Source organism: Rhipicephalus microplus, chromosome 4 (assembly GCF_043290135.1).
Source record: "Rhipicephalus microplus isolate Deutch F79 chromosome 4, USDA_Rmic, whole genome shotgun sequence".
Taxonomy (NCBI): domain Eukaryota; kingdom Metazoa; phylum Arthropoda; class Arachnida; order Ixodida; family Ixodidae; genus Rhipicephalus; species Rhipicephalus microplus.
The window spans coordinates 209,795,165-209,821,202 of NC_134703.1; the positions used below are offsets into that span (position 1 = coordinate 209,795,165).

Sequence of the window (26,038 nt, forward strand, 5' to 3'; positions counted from 1 at the left end):
GATTAAAGCTTTTGCATAGCTTTTTGGCGGTAGATCACACTTTATCTAACGAAATATCAATGTGAGTATCACAAACTGAATCAAGGGCCTGCGACGTCTTGGCCTTTAGAATGATTTACACATAACCGCAAAACCACCGTCTTTATCTGCCGCTAGCAGCGCAATTGAGCTGTTCTTCAAGTGCTTAATAGTCCCCAGTATGGCCAACCTGCCGCCCAGAACAAGTGGTGTTTCAAAACCTTGTCTTCTCTACGGGGCCAGTGACAAAAGTACGCGTGAAATCATTGAAGCTCGTGAAATTGACAAAATGAAATAAAAATGGGTGAGTGTGGTTTCCTTAGCTTTTTCCGCAAAAAAAAAGGGTATCTAGAACCTTCGCTTTGACATTAACGAATGCAGATTTTTCCAATCGGTGATGACACGCGCATGAGCTGTGCTGTATATCTATAAGACGTTTTTTTTTACGTTTTATCGGTCTACAGTTATTCTACAAAGAGCATGTGTAGTCACAAATACCACATTAGTTGCAAGTTAGCGCTGTGTGTCTCTTTCTTTTGTGCCTTTGTCGTGTTGTGCTATAACAATATGAATGCTGGGTTAGAGGATGAGCTCAGAACTTACTAAAGGACTGGTTAAGAATGACGCAAAAAGAGCTGACGAGGCGGATCACTAAGCACACAATGTTCCTACAATGAAGAGCACGCCTCTACAAAAACAACAATAACAAACAAACCAGTCCGATTTTGTACATCACGCTGTGATAGGAGCCCGTCTACTCATGAAAAAAGAAGTTTGGGGTAAAATGGCTCGAAGTGGTCGAGGGAGACAACGCTACGACGAAACGACTTGCCTTGGTTCAAGCAGCGTGCTCCATTCATCTACAAATATGGGAGGAAAAAAAGGGGTGCTTAGCGTGCACGTCAGGAAAAAAAAAAAAGAAGGGGGCGAATACCGGTTCTGCTCTCGGAGCTGGGCCACGATTGCAACCCTGCTTAGTCGCGGGGTGTCAGCGGCACCCGTCCGACCGGTTGCGGACCCCACAAACCAAACGCGTGGAAATGGTAATGTCCGTGGTGCACGTCCAGTTTTCAGTTTTTCGAGTTCATGCTTCATGCAGTGCTTGTGCAGCGTTGTGGCCACTTTGATCAAACGAGTAGGGTTCACATGACCATCAAACCATTTTCCTGTAGGCAGTTTTCATTAAAAGCAGTGGATTACTTGGTTAACTAAAGAATTTTTGCCTTGATTTTTAAAACACGCAATGAGCACAAACGCCTAAGATGACGCCAACACAAGCACCATTGAAGGCTTAGTAACTACACCTTTATCTGACAAAGAGGTTTCATTCTTGCGCCCGCACCTGAGCTCTTGTTTTTGAGCAGGCTATTCCTGTTTTGTTGGTTTAAAGTGCTTGCTTATATTAGCTTCGTGTTTAGAAGGGGGTGTTTTTTTATGACAGACTTTGGTTTTTTTGCACGTTCTAATTTTCATAAATGGTTCTTCACGATAAAGTTCAGCCGGAAGTCAGCACCCTTCTTCGTATCGCTGTCTGATGTCTTTTCTTTCGCTTTATTTACTTATACGAAACATCCACAGCATGGTCAGTGATCAGCAAATCACGATCTTTCTTTGCAACTGACCGTGAATTGATAAACGATTTAGTGAAAACTCGACCGGTTTCACTTACACAGTTACAAAAGTCCAAGTCCAATTGCGATGCTGCGGTGCGTGCAGTGTCTCCGGAAAGTGTATCCCGGTCGCGAGTCGTTGGTTGTCGTGGTGGAGAATATGTGCCACCAAGTGTCAACATGAATGCATAAACATCTAAGGGTGTTGTAGCCACTAAAGACCAATCAACATTATACAGCAGTGTTCTATAAACTTTGGAGTAATTAATTTGTATTATTGACCCTAAGGGCCTGAGAACGGGGATTACATATGGGGGAAATAGAATACGCAATACAACGAATGAAGCAAACCAAATAAAAGAAGAGAAGAGCATGAGAAGAGAATCCAATAACAAGCAAACTTAATGTAAACACAATGAAAAAAGGCAAACACGGTTGAGTAACACAAGGTTCAGTGGAGTAAAATAAGCGATCAATGAATATGCTACAGAGAACAATCTAGCAAAAAATATACATAGTGCAAATGGAAACTTGGAAGCCTAAGAATAAACTTCTATGGCAGGACTGCTAACTTCGATAAGATAGTTTACGGATGACTATAAACCAGTTATTTTTTTAATATTTGAAATGTTAGCAGGAGGGTGTTCCTGTTTTTTATTGATAAAACCAAATGAGAGTGTGAATGTTTTACTCCAGGAGCAAGCAGTGGACGCACCTTGTGATCGTGATCACAACTGGCTGAAATGTTTACGGCTGCATGAATGAATTTCCATTAGAAAGGACTGTTGCTCAACTAGATGCTGTGAAAGAATAATAATCTAAGGATAATCTCCAATATTTTCTGCGTGTAATGAGTGCTAATATACCAAGAGTTCTTTTATGGATGATACAATGTGAAAACGTGAATATGAGTAAGCAATGAACTTAGCGGCTTTATTTCGAATTGACTCAATCAAGTCAGAAACGTATGTTTGATTCGGATGCCACATGTTAGAAGCGTATCTAAGGATAGTTTACTTAGAGAATTAGGTGCCTCAAGTTTAGTGCCTGAAGTAGCCAGACGTAGGCGGCGTTTTAAACGGCCAAGCTTACAAAATGGTTTGCTGGTGAATAATTCTACGCGACTGTTTTACTTAAGATTGTAATGCAAAGTGACAACTAAGTATTTAATGGGCGATACTGTTTCAACAGGATAGTTGTTGATGAGGTATACAATCGGCAAGATTGACATCTCGACATAATGTAACATGCTTGGTCTTTTTAACGTTAGTTTTTATTTGCCATTTGTTGCAACATTAAAAAAATGCCGATAAGTCTGATTGTAAGGTTAACATGTTGTTCTGGTTGCCTATTTCTTTATATATCACGCAGTCCACAGCAAAAAGTCCTACGGTAGACTGCATGTTAACTGATGTATCGTTGATATAGATTAGAAATCACAGTGCTCCTAGAACTGACTTTTGTGTAACGCCCGAGTTGACCTTCGTCTGTTTACATATGAAGGAGTCAATTTAAACACCCTGAAATCTGTTTGTTAGAAAGCCTTCCATCCACTGAGATGTTTTTATCAAAGGGATACTATACAGTTTTGATAGAAAACGTTGATGAGAAACAAGATCACTTTTGGGACGTTAACCCCCCATATCAATAGGAACACAAACAAATGCTTTAGAAAATTCAATAAAATAATAGGTGCATCAAATAAAAATGACCTATCGATAGAATCGTGCGAATCAGTGACTAGCTAGAACAGCTGAGATACAGGATTTATGTTTCTGAAAGCAGTGTTGGTTTTCAAAACGTAGCTTATTGGATTGAAGGTGTGACAGTATGCGGCTGTGTAAAATATGTCAGAGTATCTTACAACAAACGAATGTCACGGAAATAGAACGGTAAATGTTAGTGATGTGCTTGTAACCGGATTTAAAGCAAGGAATAACATTAGAAATTTTCCAGTCATCAGGAAGGCACCCAGAATCCAGTGACTGTTGAAAAATTGGAGATAAGAGGAACGATTACTTTATTGACGACAGCTTCGAAAGCACTTCGCTGATACCGTCCTGACCAGGACAAGTTTTGCGTGGTAGGCTCTCTGTAGCACATGCTACGCCAGTTTCTATTATCGTGATACACTGAAACTTGTGTAAAACTGCATAGAGACACCGGTATTTGTGGGGTCAATTCATCGAAAAAAAAAAACAGAAGCGAATTGGTGATTGAAAAATTCGGTGGGCTCTTCTACCGGCTGTAAGGTATCACTTTCACATTTAGGCCCGTATTCACAAGCCAACCTCAACCTTACCTCGAGTTTTCCTCATCAGATCTGAACCGTTATTGCGCGTGCTGAGCAAAGTAGGCTAGTGAACATGAACAAATCTCGTTGCTATATTTTACGCTGTCACCATTTCTATGCGCTTATAACGCACGTAGAGAAAACAGAAACTTGAGAAAAACATGAGGAAAGGCCAAGGTTGATTTGTGAACATGGGCCTTAGGATGGCCGCTAGACTGTTTGCCTATCCAGTTGATAGCCCGCCGAAATTTTAGAGTCAGTCCTAATTAGATTGCGTAGAGTGCAGTAAAATATTTGTTTTGAGCATCATTCATTGCTAATATTGCCAATGTAGACCGCTCTTTGTATTTTATCCAGTCTAAACCACTCTTTGACCTCGAAGCTTTTCTAAACGTGTGTTTCTTTTTGCTTATCGCTTGGTTCACGTCCCGAGTGAGCCAAGGATCATTTACTTTGAACAAAAGGATTAATTTCGGCACACAGTATTCTTCCAGTTTCTTGAGATATTCTTTAAATAAGAATAAGAGCCAGTTGTCGTTAACTGATTGATTAGCAAAATCATGGAGGTTACCAGCCACATTGTTCGCAAATATTTGGTTCATTTTGGTGATGTCTGGCTCGTCGGGTCTTAGAATAAAGGCACGTTTACACTTGAGCACCACAACACCAATTTTCATTCATTCATTCATTACTTCTATGGTAAACAATCAGTGGCGTACCAACTCTTTCGCAATTGGGGGTGGGAGGTGGGGCTAACCTACAGCACTCGTCAACCCGTATATATATATATATATATATATATATATATATATATATATATATATATATATATATATATATATAACAGAGAGAAAACTTCTTCGGCACGCTCGCACTTTCGTGTGACATTTTTTTTCATACACACAGCACTTGTCTATGTTAGGCATGCATGGTGCATGTAATAATATTACACGCGACGCTTTGTATGCATTACCTCACAACTTTTCACATGAATACAATTGTGTTGATGGCGGCTTCCCCAACAGTGAAACATTTATCATTGAATGAATTTTTTTATGATTTCAAACAGCTCACAAAGAGTTCAGATTTTTATAGTGAAGCACTCCCTAAATAACCAAAGGCATTTTGAGCATTTTTATCTACTTATTTTAGCTTGCCACTGAGCTCAAGTCCACTGCTTTATTCGTCGTCGTCTTGCAAGCTGCCTTCATCGCTCCAAGTTGCCATAAGTAAGGCTGATCAGATTTATCGGAGATTGAAGCGGAAACCTTTCTTGGCGCTTCCTGTATAGTAGAACTAAAATATTTAGAAAGATTAGTGGCAATCATGTGCTCACAGCAGCTTCGACAGAGCAGCGGTGATAGTAATCCTTTTTGACGGAAGAAAATGATTTTCCTGAAGCAGCAAATGCTTTGATCGGTCCATAAAAAGTTAGTTCATTCCCATCTATAACTGCATCGGCCCGTCGCTGCAGAATAGAAACATAAACAAGTGATGTAATATATAGTGCCCCTGCTCAGCAGCGTTAGCCTGTTCTACAGTGCTACTGCACAGGGCGGAAAGCGTCACAGAGAGCTTTCAAGAAAAATCGTCACTTGGGAAATTATCACTACAATGTACCTTTGCCTTGTAATAAATTCTTTTTCTTGTAACAATATAGGTGAGTGATTCAAGTGGTGTAGGAAAAGTGTGCCTTAGTTGTTAGTTTCCTCAGCGTGCAGTCGACACTGACCACTGTAGAAAGTGGGGGGTTCAGGCGCCCCCCAACTTTTCAAAGTTGGGGGGCGCCTGAGCCGGGGGGACAAGGGGGCGCCCCCTTGTCCCGCCGGCTTATTCGCCCATGTTAACAATGTTATACATTGGTAGGCGCCAAGGAAGAAGCTGATATATATATTGTTACGAGACAATGCCCCACTTAAACAGTGAGATAGGCGCTGAGGAAGACGAGGTGACTTGTGTGTGCGCGCGCTCTCTCTTGTTCGCCATCTTGGCTTGCGCGTTGGCGCTGTGTAAATATATTTTAAAACGCCTAGTTTCCCTTGTGCCTTCACGCAACATTTTGGTGGAAGGTGCTGGGTACAACGCACGACGGAGTTACGCAGCGGACGCCTAGTCTCTGCTCCCAACATGTCCACCGGCAGCGACGCTTCCTCAACTGCTACGCCCACTGCATCAATGGCGCCGACCTCTCCTGTTTATCTCGTGGCCGCTCCACCCCGCGATCCCGGCAACTTTTCGGGAACGGACGGCGAGGACGTGGATGAGTGGCTTAAACTCTACGAACTCTTCAGCACAAATCACAGGTGGGACCCAACCTTAATGCTGGCAAACATCATCTTTTATTTACAAGGAACGGCCAAGGCGTGGTTTAATAACAATGTGGACGGTATCACAAGCTGGGACGTATGCAAGACCAAATTACGCGAGTTGTTTGGTCAATCTGCCGGCTGCAAGCAGGCCGCTAGGAAAGAACTTGGCACACGTGTTCAGACGTCCACGGAGTCCTACCTGGCGTATATTCAAGATGTGCTGACCCTTTGCCGTAAAGTTGACCGAACCATGGCTGAAGCCGACAAGGTAGCGCACGTGCTCAAGGGCATCGCAGACGATGCATTTAACCTCATTGTGTGCAAAGGCTGTTCCACCGTGCAAGATGTTATCTTGGAGTGCCAACAGTTTCAAGAGGCTAAAAGCCGTCGCATTGCTTACCACTTTACGCGCCTTCCCAACACTGCTGCGACGTCAACATGTGCGGATCTCCATGTACCGACCCTGCCCAATTCACACTCCAGTGACATCACGAGAATTGTACGCCGTGAAATCGAAGCCATCTCACCCGCCCCCTTGAGAGCACTGGCACCGAGTGATCCTCAGCCGACCATATCGCTAATACAGACCGTTGTTCGCCAGGAACTAGCCAACGCGGGTGTTCACACAGTCTGTTCTGTGCACCGTCCCGGCGCTGTCAGTTCGTCTACCCCGAGCCACCCACAGCAGTATCGCCGCCCTGCTCCACGTAATCGTGACCCAAATGCGTGGAGAACGCCTGATGACAGGCCGATTTGCTTCCGATGTGAACGAGTGGGACACATTTCCCGTCATTGCCGAAGCACGTGGACCTCACCGTATCGGGCAAACCCAAACTTCTCCAACCCCCATTCACCGGCCCACCTCTATGACCAGGAACCACCACGGCGTGAGGGCTCAGCTAATTACGACCCGACCACTACGACCACTGCCCAGTACAGTCGCTCACCTTCACCTCGACGTAGATTTTCCCGATCTCCACCACCACCTCGTTCCCCGTCCCCGTCCTCTGCCCGGCGGTTTTCTTCGGAAAACTAACGGCTGCAGCTCCTGGAGGTGACGCTGCTGATACGACTTGCTCTCCAATTCCTCTGTTGACGCTCCCGACCAATCAGAACTTGATCGACGTTGAAGTGGACGGTTTATCTGTTAAAGCCTTAGTAGACACTGGCGCCCATATTTCTGTGATGAGCCTGCACATTCGAGACCGCTTAAAGAAAGTACTTACTCCAGCCCCTTCACGCAGCGTTCGCGTTGCTGATGGTAGTACGGCTGCTGTTATTGGCGTCTGTACTGCACGCGTTACTATTGCCGGCCGTCAAACTTCAGTTCTCTTCACTGTTCTTTCTCACTGCACCAATGATGTGATCCTCGGTCTTGACTTTTTGTCCACTCATTCCGCTCTCATCGACTGTTCAGCCGGTACTGTGCAACTTGACCTACCGTGTCCGATTGATCCGCCCACTCGACCGCAAGCCCGTATGTGCTCTGCTGAACATGTCCGTTTGTTACCGCAAACCGTGACCTGCATCACCGTTACGCCCTCGCCACCTGTATCCGATGGTGACTATGTGCTCGCGCCCATCACATCCCTTCTCTTGACCCACAGTGTTACCTTACCACACACTGTTATCCAGTTACGTGCAAACCACGCCTGCATTCCTGTGCTCAACTTTGCTCTGTGTCCGCAAGTGCTTCCGCGCGGAATCGCCCTCGCCATGCTGACTCCTTCTGAAGAATGCGTCATATCAGCTCTGTCTTCGAACGAGGCTCGACACTCCAGCTTCACACATGCTCGATCTTCGCAAGGAAGCCCGTCTCCTGATGTTAAAAAAATGATCGCGTCAGACCTTTTGCCGCATCAAGCTGACGAACTCCTTCGCGTTCTTGAGTCATACTGGGACGTATTTGACTTTTGTGATCGTCCACTAGGTCAAACCAGTGCGGTAAAGCACCGCATTGACACCGGCGATGCCTCCCCTGTCCATCGACGGCCATACCGCGTATCTTCGACCGAGCGTCACATAATTCAAGCAGAAGTCGACAACATGCTCGCCAAAGACATAATTGAACCATCATGTAGTCCATGGGCTTCCCCTGTTGTTCTTGTCAAAAAGAAGGACAACACTTGGCGATTCTGTGTTGACTACCGACATCTGAACAAGATCACTAAAAAAGACGTCTACCCGCTACCGCGCATAGACGACGCCCTAGATTGTCTTCACGGCGCTAAGTATTTTTCTTCTATTGATCTAAGAGCAGGTTACTGGCAAATTGCTGTCGATGACATGGACCGCGAGAAGACCGCTTTTGTCACCCCCGATGGTCTTTACCAATTTAAGGTCATGCCCTTCGGATTATGCAACGCTCCAGCCACCTTCGAGCGGATGATGGACTCTCTTTTGCGTGGGTTCAAATGGTCAATTTGTCTATGCTACCTTGACGACGTTATCGTCTTTTCCCCGACCTTTGAAACCCACCTCGACCGCGTTTCCTCAATACTGGCCGTATTTCGCAATGCCGGTCTCCAACTGAACTCGTCAAAGTGTCACTTCGGACGCCAGCAACTAACAATGTTGGGCCACCTTGTCGACTCCTCTGGTGTACGTCCTGATCCCGATAAAGTGCGAGCCGTGCGTAACTTCCCTGTTCCGACCTGCACTAAAGAAGTACGCAGCTTTCTCGGTCTGTGCTCGTACTTTCGACGTTTTGTGAACAACTTTGCGGAAGTCGCCCGTCCTCTCACAGACTTATTGAGAAAAGATGTCTCATTCACATGGGGCGCTGCGCAGGCTACGGCGTTCTCTACACTTATTGAATCGCTAACAAAACCACCTGTTCTGGCCCATTTCGACGTTTCTGCCCCTACCGAAGTACACACAGATGCCAGCGGTTACGGAATCGGTGCTGTTTTGGTTCAGCATCAAAGCGGCTGCGCCCGCGTTATCGCCTATGCCAGCCGTCTCCTCTCGCAGGCGGAAAGGAACTACTCCATCACCGAAAGGGAATGCCTTGCTCTCGTTTGGGCAGCAGCAAAATTTCGGCCTTATTTACATGGTCGACATTTCACTGTCATAACCGATCACCACGCACTTTGCTGGCTCTCGTCCTTGAAGGACCCCACTGGGCGCCTTGGTCGATGGGCACTACGGCTTCAAGAGTATAACTACTCGGTGTCCTACAAATCTGGCCGTTTACACCATGACGCTGACTGCTTATCTCGGAATCCAGTGGACCCACCTGAAGCGTTCGATGAATCGCCATGTGTGCTGTCTCTCTCCGCTTTAAGCAACATCCGTGAGGAACAGCGCCGAGATCCTGCCTTGCGTAACATCATCGAGAAGCTTCATTCTGCGGCACCCGATCCTTCTACTCGATTGTTCGTGCTTAAGGATGACACATTGTACCGTTGCAACGTCCGCCCTGATGGACACGAACTGCTCCTTGTGGTACCTTCCCACCTACGTGCGAGCGTGATCGGCCAGCTTCATGACGCTCCCACTGCCGGTCACCTCGGACTGTCTCGGACGTATGACCGCGTACAGCGTCGATTTTACTGGCCCAGTCTTTATCGCTCGGTCCGCAGCTACGTCGCCTCATGCGATCAGTGTCAACGCCGCAAAAAACCTTCTATGAGTCCTGCCGGGTTCCTCCAACCACTTGACGTTCCCTTTGATCCCTTCTTCCGACTTGGTCTTGACCTCCTAGGCCCTTTCCCTGCATCCACTTTGGGGAACAAGTGGATAGCTGTCGCGACTGATCATACAACCCGGTACGCTATCACGCGGGCTTTGCCAACCAGCTGCGCCACAGACGTTGCCGATTTTCTCCTGCACGACGTCATACTTCACCATGGCGCCCCACGCCAACTCCTAACAGATCGTGGGCGCTATTTCCTTTCCCGAGTTATCGACGACCTGCTTCGCTCCTGCGAGACGAAACATAAATTTACGACAGCTTACCACCCGCAAACTAACGGACTCACTGAACGATTCAACCGGACTTTAACTGATATGCTCGCTATGTACGTATCGTCCGACCACCAGGACTGGGACGTTGCATTGCCCTTCGTTACGTTTGCCTATAATTCTTCACGCCATGATGCAGCTGGTTTTTCACCTTTCTACCTGGTGTTTGGCCGTCATCCAACTTTACCTTTCGACACCATCTTTCCGACAGCCGTCGACTTTACGACTGAATACACCCGTGATGCTATCACCAGGGCTCGCAAAGCACGAGAAGTTGCTCGTCAGCGCCTTTTAGCATCGCAAGATCACCAGCGGCATCGTTACGACTCACATCACCGCCAAATTTCCTTTACACCAGGTTCTCTTGTGCTATTGTGGACTCCGACTAGACGCGTCGGACTTTCTGAAAAACTGCTTTCCCGGTACTCGGGACCCTACCGCGTATTGCGCCAGGTGACAGATGTGACATACGAGATAGCCCCGCTCGAGTCTTCCTCCGCCTCCGCTTCGCTGTCTACAGACATTGTCCACGTATCCCGCCTTAAGCTTTACCACTCGGCAACACAATAGAAAGCACCGAGACGGTGCTTCAGCACCCGGGGGTTATGTTACGAGACAATGCCCCACTTAAACAGTGAGATAGGCGCTGAGGAAGACGAGGTGACTTGTGTGTGCGCGCGCTCTCTCTTGTTCGCCATCTTGGCTTGCGCGTTGGCGCTGTGTAAATATATTTTAAAACGCCTAGTTTCCCTTGTGCCTTCACGCAACAATATATATATATATATATATATATATATATATATATATATATATATATATATATATATATATATATACAGCTTGAGAAGCTCTTGGCTCCCGTTTTTTATGGGTCATCAGGTGGCGGAGGTGGCAGAAGTAACGTGCTTGGGTTGGACAGTCAGAATTTTTTCAACAATGAGTGACAATTACACAATACAAGCAAAAAAACAAAATAAAATGTAATGTATAGTACCTATACATAGGTTCAGCTGAGAAAATCAGATCTCTCGGACAATGCAATTTGATTGCGTGTTCCAAGCATACAATTCGCAAATGGGCCTTTGCGAATACAGTCTGCCAACTGCCAACAAAAGCGTATTTTGTTTTATTTTCTGGATAAGAGCTACAAAACTTGTATTGAATATTTTTCTCTAGAATTAGTATTTAAAAAAGTTCGTTAAGCAATCTTTGGTAACCACCGTTCTTGGCGGATCAAAAAACATATTCTGACGTGCCACAGACAACTTCGAATAATATTGTACTAGCTGGAAACACGTCGCAATTCTTTTCATTTTCTTATTGCTTGATACTTTTTAGCTGACACATCCTGTATACACATCAGTAAACTTATACTGAAGTCTTTAGTATAAAGTTCTTTGCCAGTACAGAAAAACAAATCGAAGTCAGTAAGATCATAAAGAGAGCCGTTCTTTCCCAAAATTGATGTTTGAAGGAAGGAAGGAAGTTTAAGCAGAAAGACCGGGAGGTTAGCCAGTTCTTAGACCGGCTGGATACCCTGTGCTGGGGAAAGGGGTGAGGGGAACAAAAGATGTTAAAAAGAAATGTTGCGAAGAGAAAGAGAAATTACAAAAAAAATTGCGACAGAGGAAAGGCAACATCGAAGAGTATATTACACTAAAGTCTGTCTCTGAGTCCAGTTGTCCGCAAAAAGCGCCGCGAAGCTTTCAACATCTTCTGGGTTGAGGATGGGCTCGGCCAATGACCCAAAATCCTTTGTCCCGACAATGGCCGATCGTCCAGTCTATCCAGAGCTGCAGTGAGTTCTTGTCTTTGCGCGTTGAAATGGGTGCACTCACACAAAAGGTGCGCGATGGTTTCTTTGCACCTGCAGTAAGTGCATGTAGGAAAGCTGGCCATTCCAATGAGATAAGATTATGCGTTCGTGAAGGCCACTGCAAGCCACAGGTGGCATAGAAGAGTCTCCTCAGCTCGAGATATCCTTGGGGGAAGACGAAGCTGCAGATCGGGATCCAAGTCATGCAGGCGCGCGTTTGTAAAGTCTGTTGAGTTCCACTGTACCAGTATGAGGTCACGTGCAAGCGAACGAAGTCCTGTAGCTGCATCGGTTCTTGAGAAAGGGATGGCTGTGTATTGGGTACCGTCACGTGCAGATCTAGCGGCCTCATCTGCGCGGCCATTGCCATATATACCGCAATGACCTCGTATCCACTGATACACTGTGCTGTGCTATTTCTCGATTGCTTGGTGATGAAGCAGCCTTATTTCAGCTACTAACTGTTCATTAGGTGCATTGCGAAAGGGTGGCATAAGACATTGAAGAGCTGCCTTCGAGTCGGAGAAGATAGATCAAGTGCCCGAAGGTTCTTCAACTATAAACTCCAGAGCTACGCGTATTGCGGCGAGTTCTGCAGCTGTTGACGACGTCAAATGCGATGTCATGAATTTAATTGTGATGTGTCTCGCGGGAATAACCACCGCCCCTGCAGAGCTTACTGAAGACACCGAGCCATCCGTGTAAATGTGAAGGCGTCCGTCGTGCTTCTCTTGCAGGAAGAGTAATGTGGCCTGTTTCAGGGCTAGCGACGACTTTTTCTTATTTTGTATGCCGGGAATTCTAAGAAGGGCTTTGAGTGGGTGTAGGTACCATAATGGTATCGGTGGCAGTGCTGCATGCGTGAAGTTGAATAGAAGCACTGCGCGATGCTGAGCTACTGTTGCGCTGAACGCTGAGTGGGGCCTAGAAGTTCGAAGTGAGGCGAGGTGATGATATGGAAGCCGAGCGAAATCTCTTATGTGCACTCTCAAAGCGTCTACGCGGATGTATGCGTTGACTGGATAATCACGCGCAATGATGACTGTCGCTGCTGTAGACGTGCATCTCGGGAGACCAAGTCTTATTCTCAGTGCTTGGGCTTGGATCGACTGGAAAACGCGCAAGTTTGTTCTTCGGATCCCGCAAAGCACGGGTAAGCTGTATCGCATATAACCGAGGAACAGGACAGTGTAGAGTTGAAGCATTGCTCGTACCGATGCACCCCACGTTTTTCCAGCAAGAAACCAGCAAGAGACTAAGGCTTATTCTCAGTGCTTGGGCTTGGATCGACTGGAAAACGCGCAAGTTTGTTCTTCGGATCCCGCAAAGCACGGGTAAGCTGTATCGCATATAACCGAGGAACAGGACAGTGTAGAGTTGAAGCATTGCTCGTACCGATGCACCCCACGTTTTTCCAGCAAGAAACCACAGCACATGGGTGATAATGGTGAGTTTAGTTTTCATGTGGGCGATGCGAGGGCTCCAGGAGAGGTCGCGATCAACTATGACTCCGAGGAATCGGTGGGTCTTCACGTAGTTGATCGTGTGTCCGTTGATTTTAATACCGTATGGACTCATTGCCTTATGCGTGAATGCTATAAGCGAGCACTTCTCTGATGACAGCTCTAGTCCCGGTTCTTCCAGGTACTTTGTCGCTAGTGTAGCCACTCTCTGAAGCCGGGCACGCAAATGAAAACGTGTTACGCCTGACGCCCAGATGCAGATGTTATCTGCATATATTGATAGATGAACAGATTCTGGAAGTGCGTCAACCAGGCCGAGGAGCGCTAGATTGAAAAGTGTGGGGCTAAGAACACCACCTTGAGGCACACCACGACGGATGCAATGATGCGTTGTTATGCCATTCTTCGTCTGTACAAAGAAAGTTCTGCCTTTGAACTAGCTTCGGGTCAATTGGTAAATACGACCCCCTAATCCAACATTTTCCATAACATACAGAATGGCTTCATGTTATACGTTATATTATGCACTTTTCACGTCCAAGAAAAACGCCGCAGATAAATATTTCAGCCTTTTTTGATGCTGAACAGATGAGACCAGGTCTATAACATTATCAATTGCGGACCGCCCACGCCGAAAGCCCGTCATAACATGAGGGTATACCTCGTGGTGCTCCAGGTACCCCTCTAGGCGAGTCAAAATCATCCTGTCCATCACTTTCCCGAAACAGCCGGTAAGCGCGATGGGGCGATAAGATGTCAAGTCCAGAGGAGATTTACCTTGTTTAAGCACTGGGATGAGGCGGCTGGATTTCCACGAATGAGGGACAAATCGGCTGCTCCACGAGTCGTACATGAATAGTAGGGCCCGTCAAGCTGCTTCACCGAGGCTGCAAAGAGCCATGTACGTGATCTCATCCGGACCAGGCAATGAAGATCGTTCGCATGCCGTCAAGGCCGCTTGTAGTTTCTCTAGAGAGAAAAAGGTGTCCATTCTTGAATCTCTGGAGACTGGAGCGTTTTCTAGGTGACGCGTGGTAGACGCGGTCACCTGACCGGCAACTTTCATGCAGAAATCTTCTGCTACTTCAATTTCGGTGCGGCCTTGGTGGAGAGAAAGACACTTGAAGGAACAATGTGGATGTGGCGATGTTCGTAGGTCACGAACAATCCTTCATGTCTGCGTCAAAAGATTTTGTGGATCCAACGATTCGCACAGAGATTTCCATTGAACGGACTGAAGTGAATTGATTTGCCGCTGATTTTTTTTCTGTAGGCGCCTTGCCTCCCTCAAGTCGTGAATGGACTTAGAGCGCCTATACCTTCGTTCTGCGCGACGACGGATCATTCTGAGCCGTTCCGATTCCGCTTGATGTTGGCAATATTCTGAAGTATGTTGAATATGATAAGTCGCTTCTTGTGTAGCACCTCTAATCATATCCTCGAGGGTGTCAAGAGGAGGCGCTTCATTTACTTGACACCTCTTTCCCGTCAGTGACCTGAACTTTGTCAAGTCGATGCGAGTCGAAGTGTCGTAGTTTGGCGATTTTTCCAGGCCCTTGAGCTTTAAATAAGTTGGTATGTGGTCGATTCTATGAGTTTCATAGTCTGCGAACTACTTTTACCTTTCCATTTAGGCTTCGTGACACAAATGTCAATTCAAGGCAGCTGCTGTACGTTATTCCTCGTAGAAACGTTGGGCTTCCGCCGTTTACACAAAGCAGCTGCTGCTCCAGAGCAAAGGAGAATACTTGCCTTCCGCGACTTTCTGTCTTCTGACTTCCCCGTAGTAGGTGGTGAGCGTTGAAATCTCCGGTGATGATCCATGGTACAGGTGTGGCTGTTAACAGTGCACGTAGTCTTTCAGGTTCAAAACGGCTTGAAGGTGATATATATGCGCCTACCAGCATGACATTGAGGTCTCTACGTTTTACTGTGAAGCAGACATACTGGTTGTCATCGTGAGGTGCTACACGGTGCTCGATATAGGTAAGGTTGCATCCGATATATACAATGACTTTACTCTGTTCGTTGCAGTTAGCGAACTTGAAGGCTTCGTACCTGGATAGTCGTATTGCATTGTGTAGCCGTGGCTCACAGATAACAATAATTGGAAACTGGTTTTTAAACACAAATTGTCGGATATCACATGGCTTGAGGCCTCGGGCATTCCTCTGAAATATCGAAGCTCCTTTGACTTCTTTACGAAAGGCTTGTAGAGGCTGAGCCATGGTGTCTTTCTAGACTTGATAGCACCGGTTTCAGCGCATCCACTAACTGAAGTCTATTATTAGCAGCCGGACTGTCAATGCTAGTGAGGAGCATACGAATGGTATTCATGAGGGCCTTTACCATGGCTAAGATTTCTTTATTGCGACTATCACCGCATTCTCGTTCCGAAGTGATTGTAGACGAGCGATGCGGAGGCTCAAACGGCGGGTCTATCGTTGGCAGCCCTGGCCATGCTTCAGGCGAGCCGGTGATGCTCTTGTCTTGCTTGAAGGATTTGTTGTCGGCGTGTCTGGACGCTTGATGTGGTATGCCGGTGATCATTTCGTGATGTACTGTCCTTGCTTCGGCACTGGGTCTCCTCAGGGGCCCCCGGCGACGAGACCGCCGGCGTTGTACTTGGGCAGCGGCCTCCCTGTGAGTTGAGCCGTCCCGTACCATTTGCCTCAACACTTGCATTTCCTTTTTCATGATCGGGCAATCTTTTCACAATGCTTCGTGAGGGCCATGACAGTTTCGACATTTTCGAAGTTCTGCCTTGCAAGCGTCTGCGCTATGTGATTCTGAGCATAGCGAGCACACAGCCAGGTTTGTACAAACAGCACTGAAGTGCCCCAATCTATAACATTTCCGGCATTGAAGGGGCTTCGGTACAAAGGGTCGCACCATGTGTCGAAAATGGCCCACCTTGACTTGCGATGGATGGCTCTCACCCTTGAACACGAGCTTCACGCAGCGTGGTTTGCCAAGGCGACGAGCTTGCAGCATGGTAAGTTTTGCAGACACTGGTTTGATGAGAGCAGCAAAGTCACTTTCGCTGATGGAAATGGCGACATCATAAATGACGCCTGCATTAGAGTCGCAGCCATCAGGTATGTATGTGCGAACATTGATGTCATCCAACATCTTGATGTTGCTCGGCACTTCCAATGTGCTTCGTTGAGTGACGTCTACGGCGAGGATATTCTTACAGCCATTGATCCGCACGTCCGCGATCTGTCCCTGAGCGAGTTCCTCAAGAGACCTAGACGTGACTTGACGATTGAGCCGGTTGAGACTAAGAGCCATATCGACCGGCACAAACGGAATTGTGTATATCGTGGGCTCTCGCGTCTTCGTCACATTCTTACTTGTTGTTGGAGACGGCATCATTAGTCTTCTTTTTCGCTGCCGCCTTGTCACAGGCACGAAGTCGCCTTCATCGGAGCTTTCGTCGCTGGCCGTAGAGTAAATCAGCGTGTCCTCGCTGTCAGCATCACTCGGGTGGCCCGTGCAGTTTCTCGTGGTAGCTGCAGACGACGTCGATGGTTGCGGTGAGAGCCCAGGCGAATCCAAGTTCATCACCACAGTAACTGCAACGGTGTCTTCCGCAGAGCCACGGAAAAACTTTGAAAAAATAAAGATACTGACAGCAGTGTTCTACGCCAGAATCACTTCGTCGGCGTTGTCGTTATGGTGAGATTGAAGTTTGAAGTTTATATTGCCTCCATTACAGAAACAAGGAGCAGGAGCAAAAGGCTACAAAGGCCTGGCAAAGGGCCCCCGCTCCTGTTGGCGCTCAGCATCAGTGGTTCGAATGGCAATACAAGATTCATCACACAAATTCATATCAAATTGAATGTCACCTGAGCAGTATACAGATCACATGATGAATATTAGATGAAAAAAGTAGCATGTAGATTAAATCAAATTATTCCGGATAAGTAGCCCAGAGTGCAAAAGAAATATGCGCTCTAAACAATAGTAAACTATAGATGATTAAGAATCTGCCGAATAAAATTTCCTGACTTCAGTAAAAAATAACATAGAAAACGAGAGTGAATTGCATTACTTAATTACAGTACGCCATGCAAATGATACACAACATGTATATTCCATTTGATGCTCTATAAGAAACAGTTTCATAATTTTTGACAGAGTACAAAAATCAAGGGGACTTAGGCGATTTATCACTTGCGGAAACTGATGTGCCTATATGCTGCCTGCCATAAACTCTTCTGAAGTTTGTTATTACCCTAGTTTCTTTGCGTAGAGAATACCGACATCTTGTTTTAGATAATTTAGCTGTGTAGAGTTTGTTCGTTTTTATAAGTGTAAATAGCCTGTAGTATATCTGGTTAGTTTTCAGCAAAATGTGTTTACAAAACAAATCATACGTTCGGAAATATCAAAGCCTGCCAGTGCAGTTTTGAAAGCATCTAAGGACTCTCTTTTGCAATATTGTAAATTTCTGGTAGTTCTTTGGTATGCCGTATCCCAAACCAGCAAGCAATATTTAACTCGAGAGTTGAACATAGAGTAATATAATACTTATTTAAACTAAAGCGGAATCAGGTCCCGGGATTCTAGTAAAGCATCTAGTGAGTTCTGCGGACAATTGTTCCACATATGTCGTCTCAGACATATTGCCAGATGCCCAGGAACTTTAGAGTTGCAACTTGTTCTACTTGCAATTCTTGAAACAATATTGTTAACTTAAAATCATTGGTTTGTTATTGGTGTAAAAATATCTACATAGTTTTTTTTTAATACTGAGTTGCAGTTGGTTGTGGTGCGACCACGACAGAAGAAGTTTTAAGTAGTTATTTATTGAAATTTGTAGCGTTTGCAATGACTTTCCCGCAAAAAACACATTAGTATCATCAGCTTAAATAATTACACTTTGACATTATGGTTTGTAAGAAAGATAGTTTATGTACAGGTTCTGAAACGAGGGTCCACGTATAGATCGCTATGTTAGGCCCTAAAATATCTTTAATTCCGGTGATTTGGAATTGTTAATATATACATACTGACACCAGTCTTGTAAATACCTTCGAGTCAAGTCACGTGCTGTCCCTCTTATCTCAGAATCATACATCTTCGTCAACAAAACGGCGCAATTTAGAGAATGAAAGGCTTTTCTTAAGTATAAAAAGAGACCAATGGTGTATAATCTTTGTTGAATGTCATTTATTATTTCATGTTTTATAGTGAATAACGCTTCTTTACAAGACCTTTCTTTTTCTAAACGCACATGCACATCAGACATATTTTATTTATTTATTAATTCTAATACTACATTCCTATACCGGGCCATTGCAGGAGTTAGATGTATTTTCATTAGCAAAATACACTGATTACAAGGTTGAACAATCATAGCAAAGAAAAAAGAAACGATGATTATTTATAACAGTGCGTGTAAAAAATCCGACGACAATTTACGAACACTAACGTGTAATTCGTTCCAGCTTTCAGTACTTCTAGGAAAATAACTGTTCTGAAAAGTATTCGTGAGCGTAAAGAAAGGCTTTAAGTTGAGGCCTCGGCAACTTCCAGTTGAAAGAGTATAAACATACGAAATTTAATAATCAGAAGATAGTCGAAAAGATAAGTGAAAAAATGAATGCAATAGCTGGAAGTAATCGGTATCCCGTCTGGTGGATAGGAGAGGGAGTTTCAAGGAATTTATTGCTGACGAAGGTGAAAAGATACGATCGCAGCGATGGCAAATGAAGTGAACCACCTTTCTTTGTACAGATTGAATTTTGTTGACATCACATGTTTTATACTGGTTCCAGACACATGAAGCATATTCTAGTATAGGGCGCATAAGCGTTTTGCACTACAGTAGCTTGGTGCATTTCGGAGATTTAGATGACGTACGACGCAGGCAACCTAATTTGTTCAGTGCTTTGGATGTGATGTAATGAATATGTTTCGACCATTGCAAGTTGTGTGATAAGTTAAACCCCAGGTGTTTGTACCCTAGTGCCCGAGGGATAATTGTGTTCTCGCAAGTGTACACATGCGGCAACGCGGAGTGGCTGTTAGTGATACAACTACTGTTTTCTGAAAGGTAATGCTTTGATAAAATGGATAATAATAGAGTGCTTTTGGGCAAAACTATTAATGCGGACGTTTATGATTGCCTCAAAAGTCTTTGGCATGGCCGGTAATACCAATATGAGTCGGTAATTAATAATAGTGTAGTCTGTGGCACTTTTGTTCACCGGGCACACTCTAGCCAGCTTGAGTGCTTCTAGGAACACACCCTGTTCGAGCGCACAGATAATGACACAAGTTAAAGGACAGCAACGTATGTCCATTACGCGTTTCACGGCAGCCGGTTTGACATCATCGTATAGCCAGCAGCTGCATTGTTCTTTGGGTTAAGCCTGAAGTCTGACAGTTCATGCTACGTAGCTGGTGTCAGTACAATAGAATTAATTGAGCTGCTTTTCTTATACGCATCTACACTCGGATGTACATTGGGCACCGTCGGACTGCGAATGAATTGGTGGTTTAGTACAGTAGCAGCTTTGTCGTCATTTCGGTTGCCTTGATTCGTAGTCACAACCATGGCTGCTGTGTCATTCTTTCTTCGAGCAAGATTGTTAACCGCCAGCCAGAACTTCTTTTTGTCGTTTGCAACTTGTGAGAACCAATTCTCATAATAACATACTTTTGCACATCTAAGTTCTGCATTGAGCTTGTTTTGATATTTTTTTAAGTCAGTGAAGTTTTGTGCGTCATGCATTTACACAAAAAAAATGATACACGTTCTTTTTAGTGGCATTATCAATTAAACGTACGAGCGTGATCCACAGCTTTCCAATATTTTTCTTGGAGGTACACTTAGTTGTCTTGATTGAAAAGTCTTGCTGGTAACATGGCATGAAATTGGCATATAAATTCTTATGTGCTTGATTTACATCACTTTGCTCGAAAATCAGTTCCCGGTTTGTCTTTTCGATAAGAGAGTGGTAGTGAGTTGAAGAATTTGGGTTGATTACCATATGTGCACAGTCCCATTTATATGGTTTTATCATTCGCCACTGTCAAGAAACAAAACGTCGGTAGATGATCCCTTATGTGCACTGACAAGAGACCAGCATAGCTACTTGGGCCAGGTGCATTCGTAATGGAGACATCTGGCAACGTCGCGCTATCCATGCACCGTAATACGAGTAGCTACATTCCTAAAATTTTCACAGCCATAGGCAATTATAGTTCTCTTGAGTTCACGCGTATTAGTTAATTTCCTAGCATGTCAATGTTCAAGTGACCCATTATTAGAAACAGTGAACTAGTGTTATTTAGGTAGTTTATTATTTCGTCTGTGAATCAACAAAATGGTGTCTTATTTGCGTTTGGAGGCCGAAACATGACACATTCGTGAAAAGGTATCATACATACAGTAAGACATTCTATATGTATTAGTGGTGAAACTAGAAATCGCCTCATATTTGTTATGTTTTCTAAGATACATGGCCACGCTACCACCCGACCCACTAGTATACGTGTGATGCCTCGGCACGTGTGCCCTTCTAAATTGGGGTGGCTTTTCACTTTGCGTTAGCCAAGTCTCAGTAAATATCAACACAGTAAAACTACTGTCCAGATTTCCAAACAATTCTCGCAGGTCATCTCCTTCGCCTCTAATACTTAGTAGGGTTGGATGCAAATCTGCCATGAACTTATTTGTAATAAACTTAGAAACAGAAACAATAAATGAGTCATGATCATGATACGCGCAGCACTTGTGAGCGGGATCAACCATGCGTGTCGGTATCAGTATATGTGCAAACTTGTGTTGAGATAGATCAATGCATTCACTCGTCCATTTTATCAACATCATCCAAACAGATTAGAAGAAGGACAGGTGCAGCTTCGTTTCACTTAGCGAAAGCTTTCCCACCAGCTGTCCAAACAAATTTCTAGTAAACAGTTCTTTTCTTTCTAATGGCAGCTCCAACTAAATCAAGCTGTCGGTACCTCTCCTTAGATAGCCCTCTGCTTTGTCGCCTAGTTGCGCTAATTTACTTTTGGTATTGCAGATTTAACATGCGAAGAGGACGCTAAAATGACGTTTAAAAAGATTGTGTGCCTTAATCACTCTAAATAAAGCTGCAGTGGAATGTTGCTATCATACACGTGTCTGATTTTAACCACTCACCTATAATAAAGCTATATTATTTTATTTATTTATTTAACAATACTGTAGGTTTTCTGCAGACCCATACAGGAAGCGGGCATACATCATCACAGGTAACCAATTAGATACAACGTTGAGGAAGTACAATATTTTGAGGGACGATACACACAACAGCGAAACACTTACAATAGCGGGTACAACAATACTACATTGATGCTCTTCCCATACACGAGAAGACGAGAAAAAAAAATAAAAACCACGTACTATGAATGAAAAACAATATATATATACAAAAGATTACAATGCACCACTGCAAAACATGTTTTTCGTTATCGCAACAACAAGAAAAGCTAAAAGTAGCTATACTGGCTTTGTTAACTGCTCTACAAAAGAACAAAATTCATCAATATTTGTAATAATAACAGCTTCACCTGGTAGCGCGTTCCAAGCGTTGACAGCGCGAGGGAAAAAAAGAATATTTAAACACATTGCTGTGGGCACTGAAGGGACGTATACATTTATCATGGTTCGTCCTACTAGAATGGCGGCCAGGCGGATGAATGTAGTCGTCTTTACAGATTTTAAGGTGACCGTGAAAAAATAGATAAAAAAACTTCATGGAAGCAACATGACGCCGGCTAGACAGAGTTGCCAAGTGCGCTTGATGACGCATGTCCGTTGCACTGTCGTGCCAGGAGTATTTTGAGTATATAAACCCCAGGCCATGTTCTGCAATTTTTTAAGTTTTTCGCAAAGATAGTTTTGATGAGGGTCCCACACTATACTTCCGTATTCTACAATGGGCCTGACCAGGGTTTTGTAGGCGGTTAGTTTAACTGCTTAAGGTGCTTTGCTCAATTTTCTGCGCAGAAATCCGAGTTGTTTAAATGCCTTGGCACATGTATTGGTAATGTGCTGTTCCCATTTTAAATCTTGCGAGAATGTGACGCCCAGATATTTTACTTTGTCAACTTGGCTAATATTGGAAACATTAAGATATTAGAACATTAAATTAAGTTCAACCTATCATATCACCCTAATTAGTGTCACATAACGACAACCCATAGGCCACATATAGGTGCGGGCCACCCCTTCGTTTGATTATTGACACGAAATTAGCTATATTTGGAAGTCGTAAGCTATTTTCAAAAAGTTTATTTATGAGAAAACTGGTTATAGTAATACATTGCGCATACTACCAAAATTAAGTACGAATGGCTAAAGTTGAGATAGTTATGGTTCATAGTTGTAGCAGGATGGAATCCGCATCGCTGCTTCTTCTCTGCAAGATGTTTTTTCAGTTACTTCTCATTGTTTTTATTTTTCTAGGGTTACCTTTATATAGCATTCCGGTGTATACATTTCTGCTTCTACTTTCATAGCGCTTAGAAAGTATTTCGCAAACCTTGTAACATTATAGTGTTCGTTTTTTTTTTCGTTCGCTGCTTTTAGTTTTCATAACTTCTACACCACACCTGTCTGGAAAACGTTTACTCATTACTTTTCATGAGTGATTTCATACTTTACAAATGTTCTGCTGCTGGTGGGTGGCACGGTTCCGTCAGGCAATGTTTACCTCTACATAGCAGGGTCTGCTATAAGGCAATTTCGATATTGTTGTAAATAAACCGAGGAAGAAAGAAGACTTAGACTGAAGCCACGATTCGCGCTCTGAAGAATCACGCCTTGAGCTCCTGCATTTACGTCGGTGGGAATTCAGATACGTGATTCTAGAACTCGCTACACATCTTTCAAACTGCTTTCCAGAAGAACAGTTGTTATGACGCACAGAACGACGATCAGAACACGTTTCACACTGACGCACGACGCGTTTTATTAAAACAGCAAGACTCAGTTGAAGAATAAGCAGCAGACAAAACAGGCTGCGTGAACGGCTGCAGGCACGTGCACTTTCTCAATGATGTTCTTTGCGAAAGAAAAGCAAATAGACAACTGTTTCTTCTCTATCTCGAAAGAGAAGTGAGTCCTTTCTTCCTGCAAATATATACACAAACCAACATCGAAGCTCGAGCTTGTTCGAAGCCTAACAACCCCTATACTAATATTTCGGCCATATACGCACACTGTAACTTTAGGATGTTTTCCAATATTTAAAATTCTAAAATATTCTAATGGCTTGCACGTATAGCGAGAAATTTATGATGCTTTATTGATGCCACGAAAAAGCATCCCACAGCCGCAATATTTCGCCCGTCAGTTTAGTCCCGAAGTCACAAGAGAACTTGCCTGCACTAACCGAAAGACAACGCGACCGTACGCACTCGCTGGTTCGTCAATATTGAGCTATAACAAAAATTTCAGGCAACACTTCTACTTATCGCAAGCATGCGTTAAAACTAAGTGGCACGGAAGGAGCAACGCACTTAGAAACAGGTGTACTCACGTGGGGAAAAAACAGCGATGCTGCGCAACAAACACCTTCAAAACCTGGCATGATTGTGACTGACTTCTTTATTTTCATAACAATATAGAAGGCCAATGAGTGGAAACACAGTAGCTAAAAATAATTCAGCACAAAGCCGACTTCAAAAATTTCTGCTTATGCACCCCGCAGGTTTTCACAGCACAAGTTTCTGATTACCGCATATAAATCGCTGCATGCGCCTAGTAAATGAGGTCACCATACAAAAGTGCCTACAATCTATTAACCACGTAGCTGTCAATGAAAATTTCAAAAAGCATAATCAGCCGTCGAAAAAATGGGGTCAGGTGAATATGTATGTCGATTCTGTGCAATAAAGACATGAACGAGTTGTTGTTGAAAGTACATTAAGAATAATGAACTCAATGTTTCCGCGTTAGTAGCCATGTGGGCAATCGAAAGCATAAGGTCACATAATTCTCAGTCAATAATTAAACATGTCCGATTTCCTCTACTGTCTCAGCGGCCGCAAAGAAGAACCCGTTTTGATATTTCTTATTCTCCCTAAAAGAGCGTTGTCAGGTACCAAAACATGAGACAGTTCACAGCAATCACATACGATACAAGGCGGCTAATGCAGCGCAGTTTCACATTCGTGGTTTAATCTCTCATTCATGTTCACAGAAGAAACGCCAAGTACTGACGACATGGAACAGTGGAGTTGTTCTATATTTGATACAGATGGTCAAGTGTGGCTAACACTTTTATTCGCTGCTGAATTGTGATTTACTCAAGTTTTGTGACGCCAAACTCGTGCTTATTCAGAAGAAAAGAAAAAAAATAAACACTCCTAGAACAGGAACTAAGTAGCTATGAACAACGAAGCGTTCGTCAACTTTCGTTGCGCAACACTTGCATCGTTTTCAAAGAAGGCTCATTTCCATATTTGTGCTGCGAATTATTGGCTTAAATAGGCGTATTCCAGTGCCACACATTATTATCAAAATACAACATCTGTTAACTTTTGTGAGCATGCTTTGAGACGAGGCTTCAGCTTAAGTTTCATGCTTGACTTGGTATACCCGCATGTCCTCATCGAGAATTGACTTATGTGGTTTAACGTCACAAAACCACCATATGATTATGAGAGACACTGTAGTGGAGGGCTCCGGAAATTTAGACCACTTGGGGTTCTTTAGCGTGCACCTAAATCTGAGCACACGGGCCAACGACATTTCCGCCTCCATCGGAAATGCAGCCGCCGCCGCCGGGATTGGATACCGCGACCTGCGGTTCAGCAGCCGAGTACCTTAGCCACTAGACCACCGCGGCGGGGCGAGTTCTCATCAAGAACATTGCTCGATTGATTACTTATAGACTTGTTTCTAGAACAGAAACTGAAGCACTACCAGTATGTTTTTTTACGATTGATAATTATCTTCGTATAAAGTTAATCAACAAGCACCATTTTAGCTCAATGCACTCATGCAATGCGTCGTTATAGAAATGACATTTTTTTTATGCGCTCAACCTGGTGCGTATATTGTCGAACTCTTCAGAACTACCTATCGTATAAAGTTGCGTCGAAAACAGCTGATACAGAGGCTTGAAACATGTAAAGCAAGAAACTAAATTCAATCCCGTTAGCTTTCATTCTGCGGTGTTACTTTGCCGGGGGAACATTGTATAAAACCAGGCCGGCTAGACATCGCTGGACAACCATAAAAAAATAGAAAAACAAGATACCAAGAATAGTTTCGTCCCTGCAGTGGTACAGGGAGTGGGTACCAACTATTCGAGTGGAGCTATCATTCCGCCTACTTTCATTTTTCACGCGTGACGGTTATTTACGCGTAATCAGCTGGACAAGCACGTCCACGTCGAAGCCTCTCAAGCAAACGTCCCAGCACAACAACAACAAAAAGTATCTGTTGATAATATGCGAGTGGAACCCCTATTAGGTGGACACGAGATATAGGTAGGGAAATATCACTGAGAGAAAGGAATAATTTTATTTGCATTTATGCCGCTTTTGAC

The 26,038-nt window shown here is 44.3% G+C and overlaps 1 protein-coding gene across 6 annotated transcripts in view; it reads right to left on the reverse strand.

Moving 5' to 3' along the window:
• The window catches only part of nab (NGFI-A-binding protein homolog), a 1,065,342-nt gene that overhangs the window by 1,038,930 nt on the left and 374 nt on the right, over window positions 1-26,038 (reverse strand). The gene's annotated exons all lie outside the window — the stretch shown is intronic.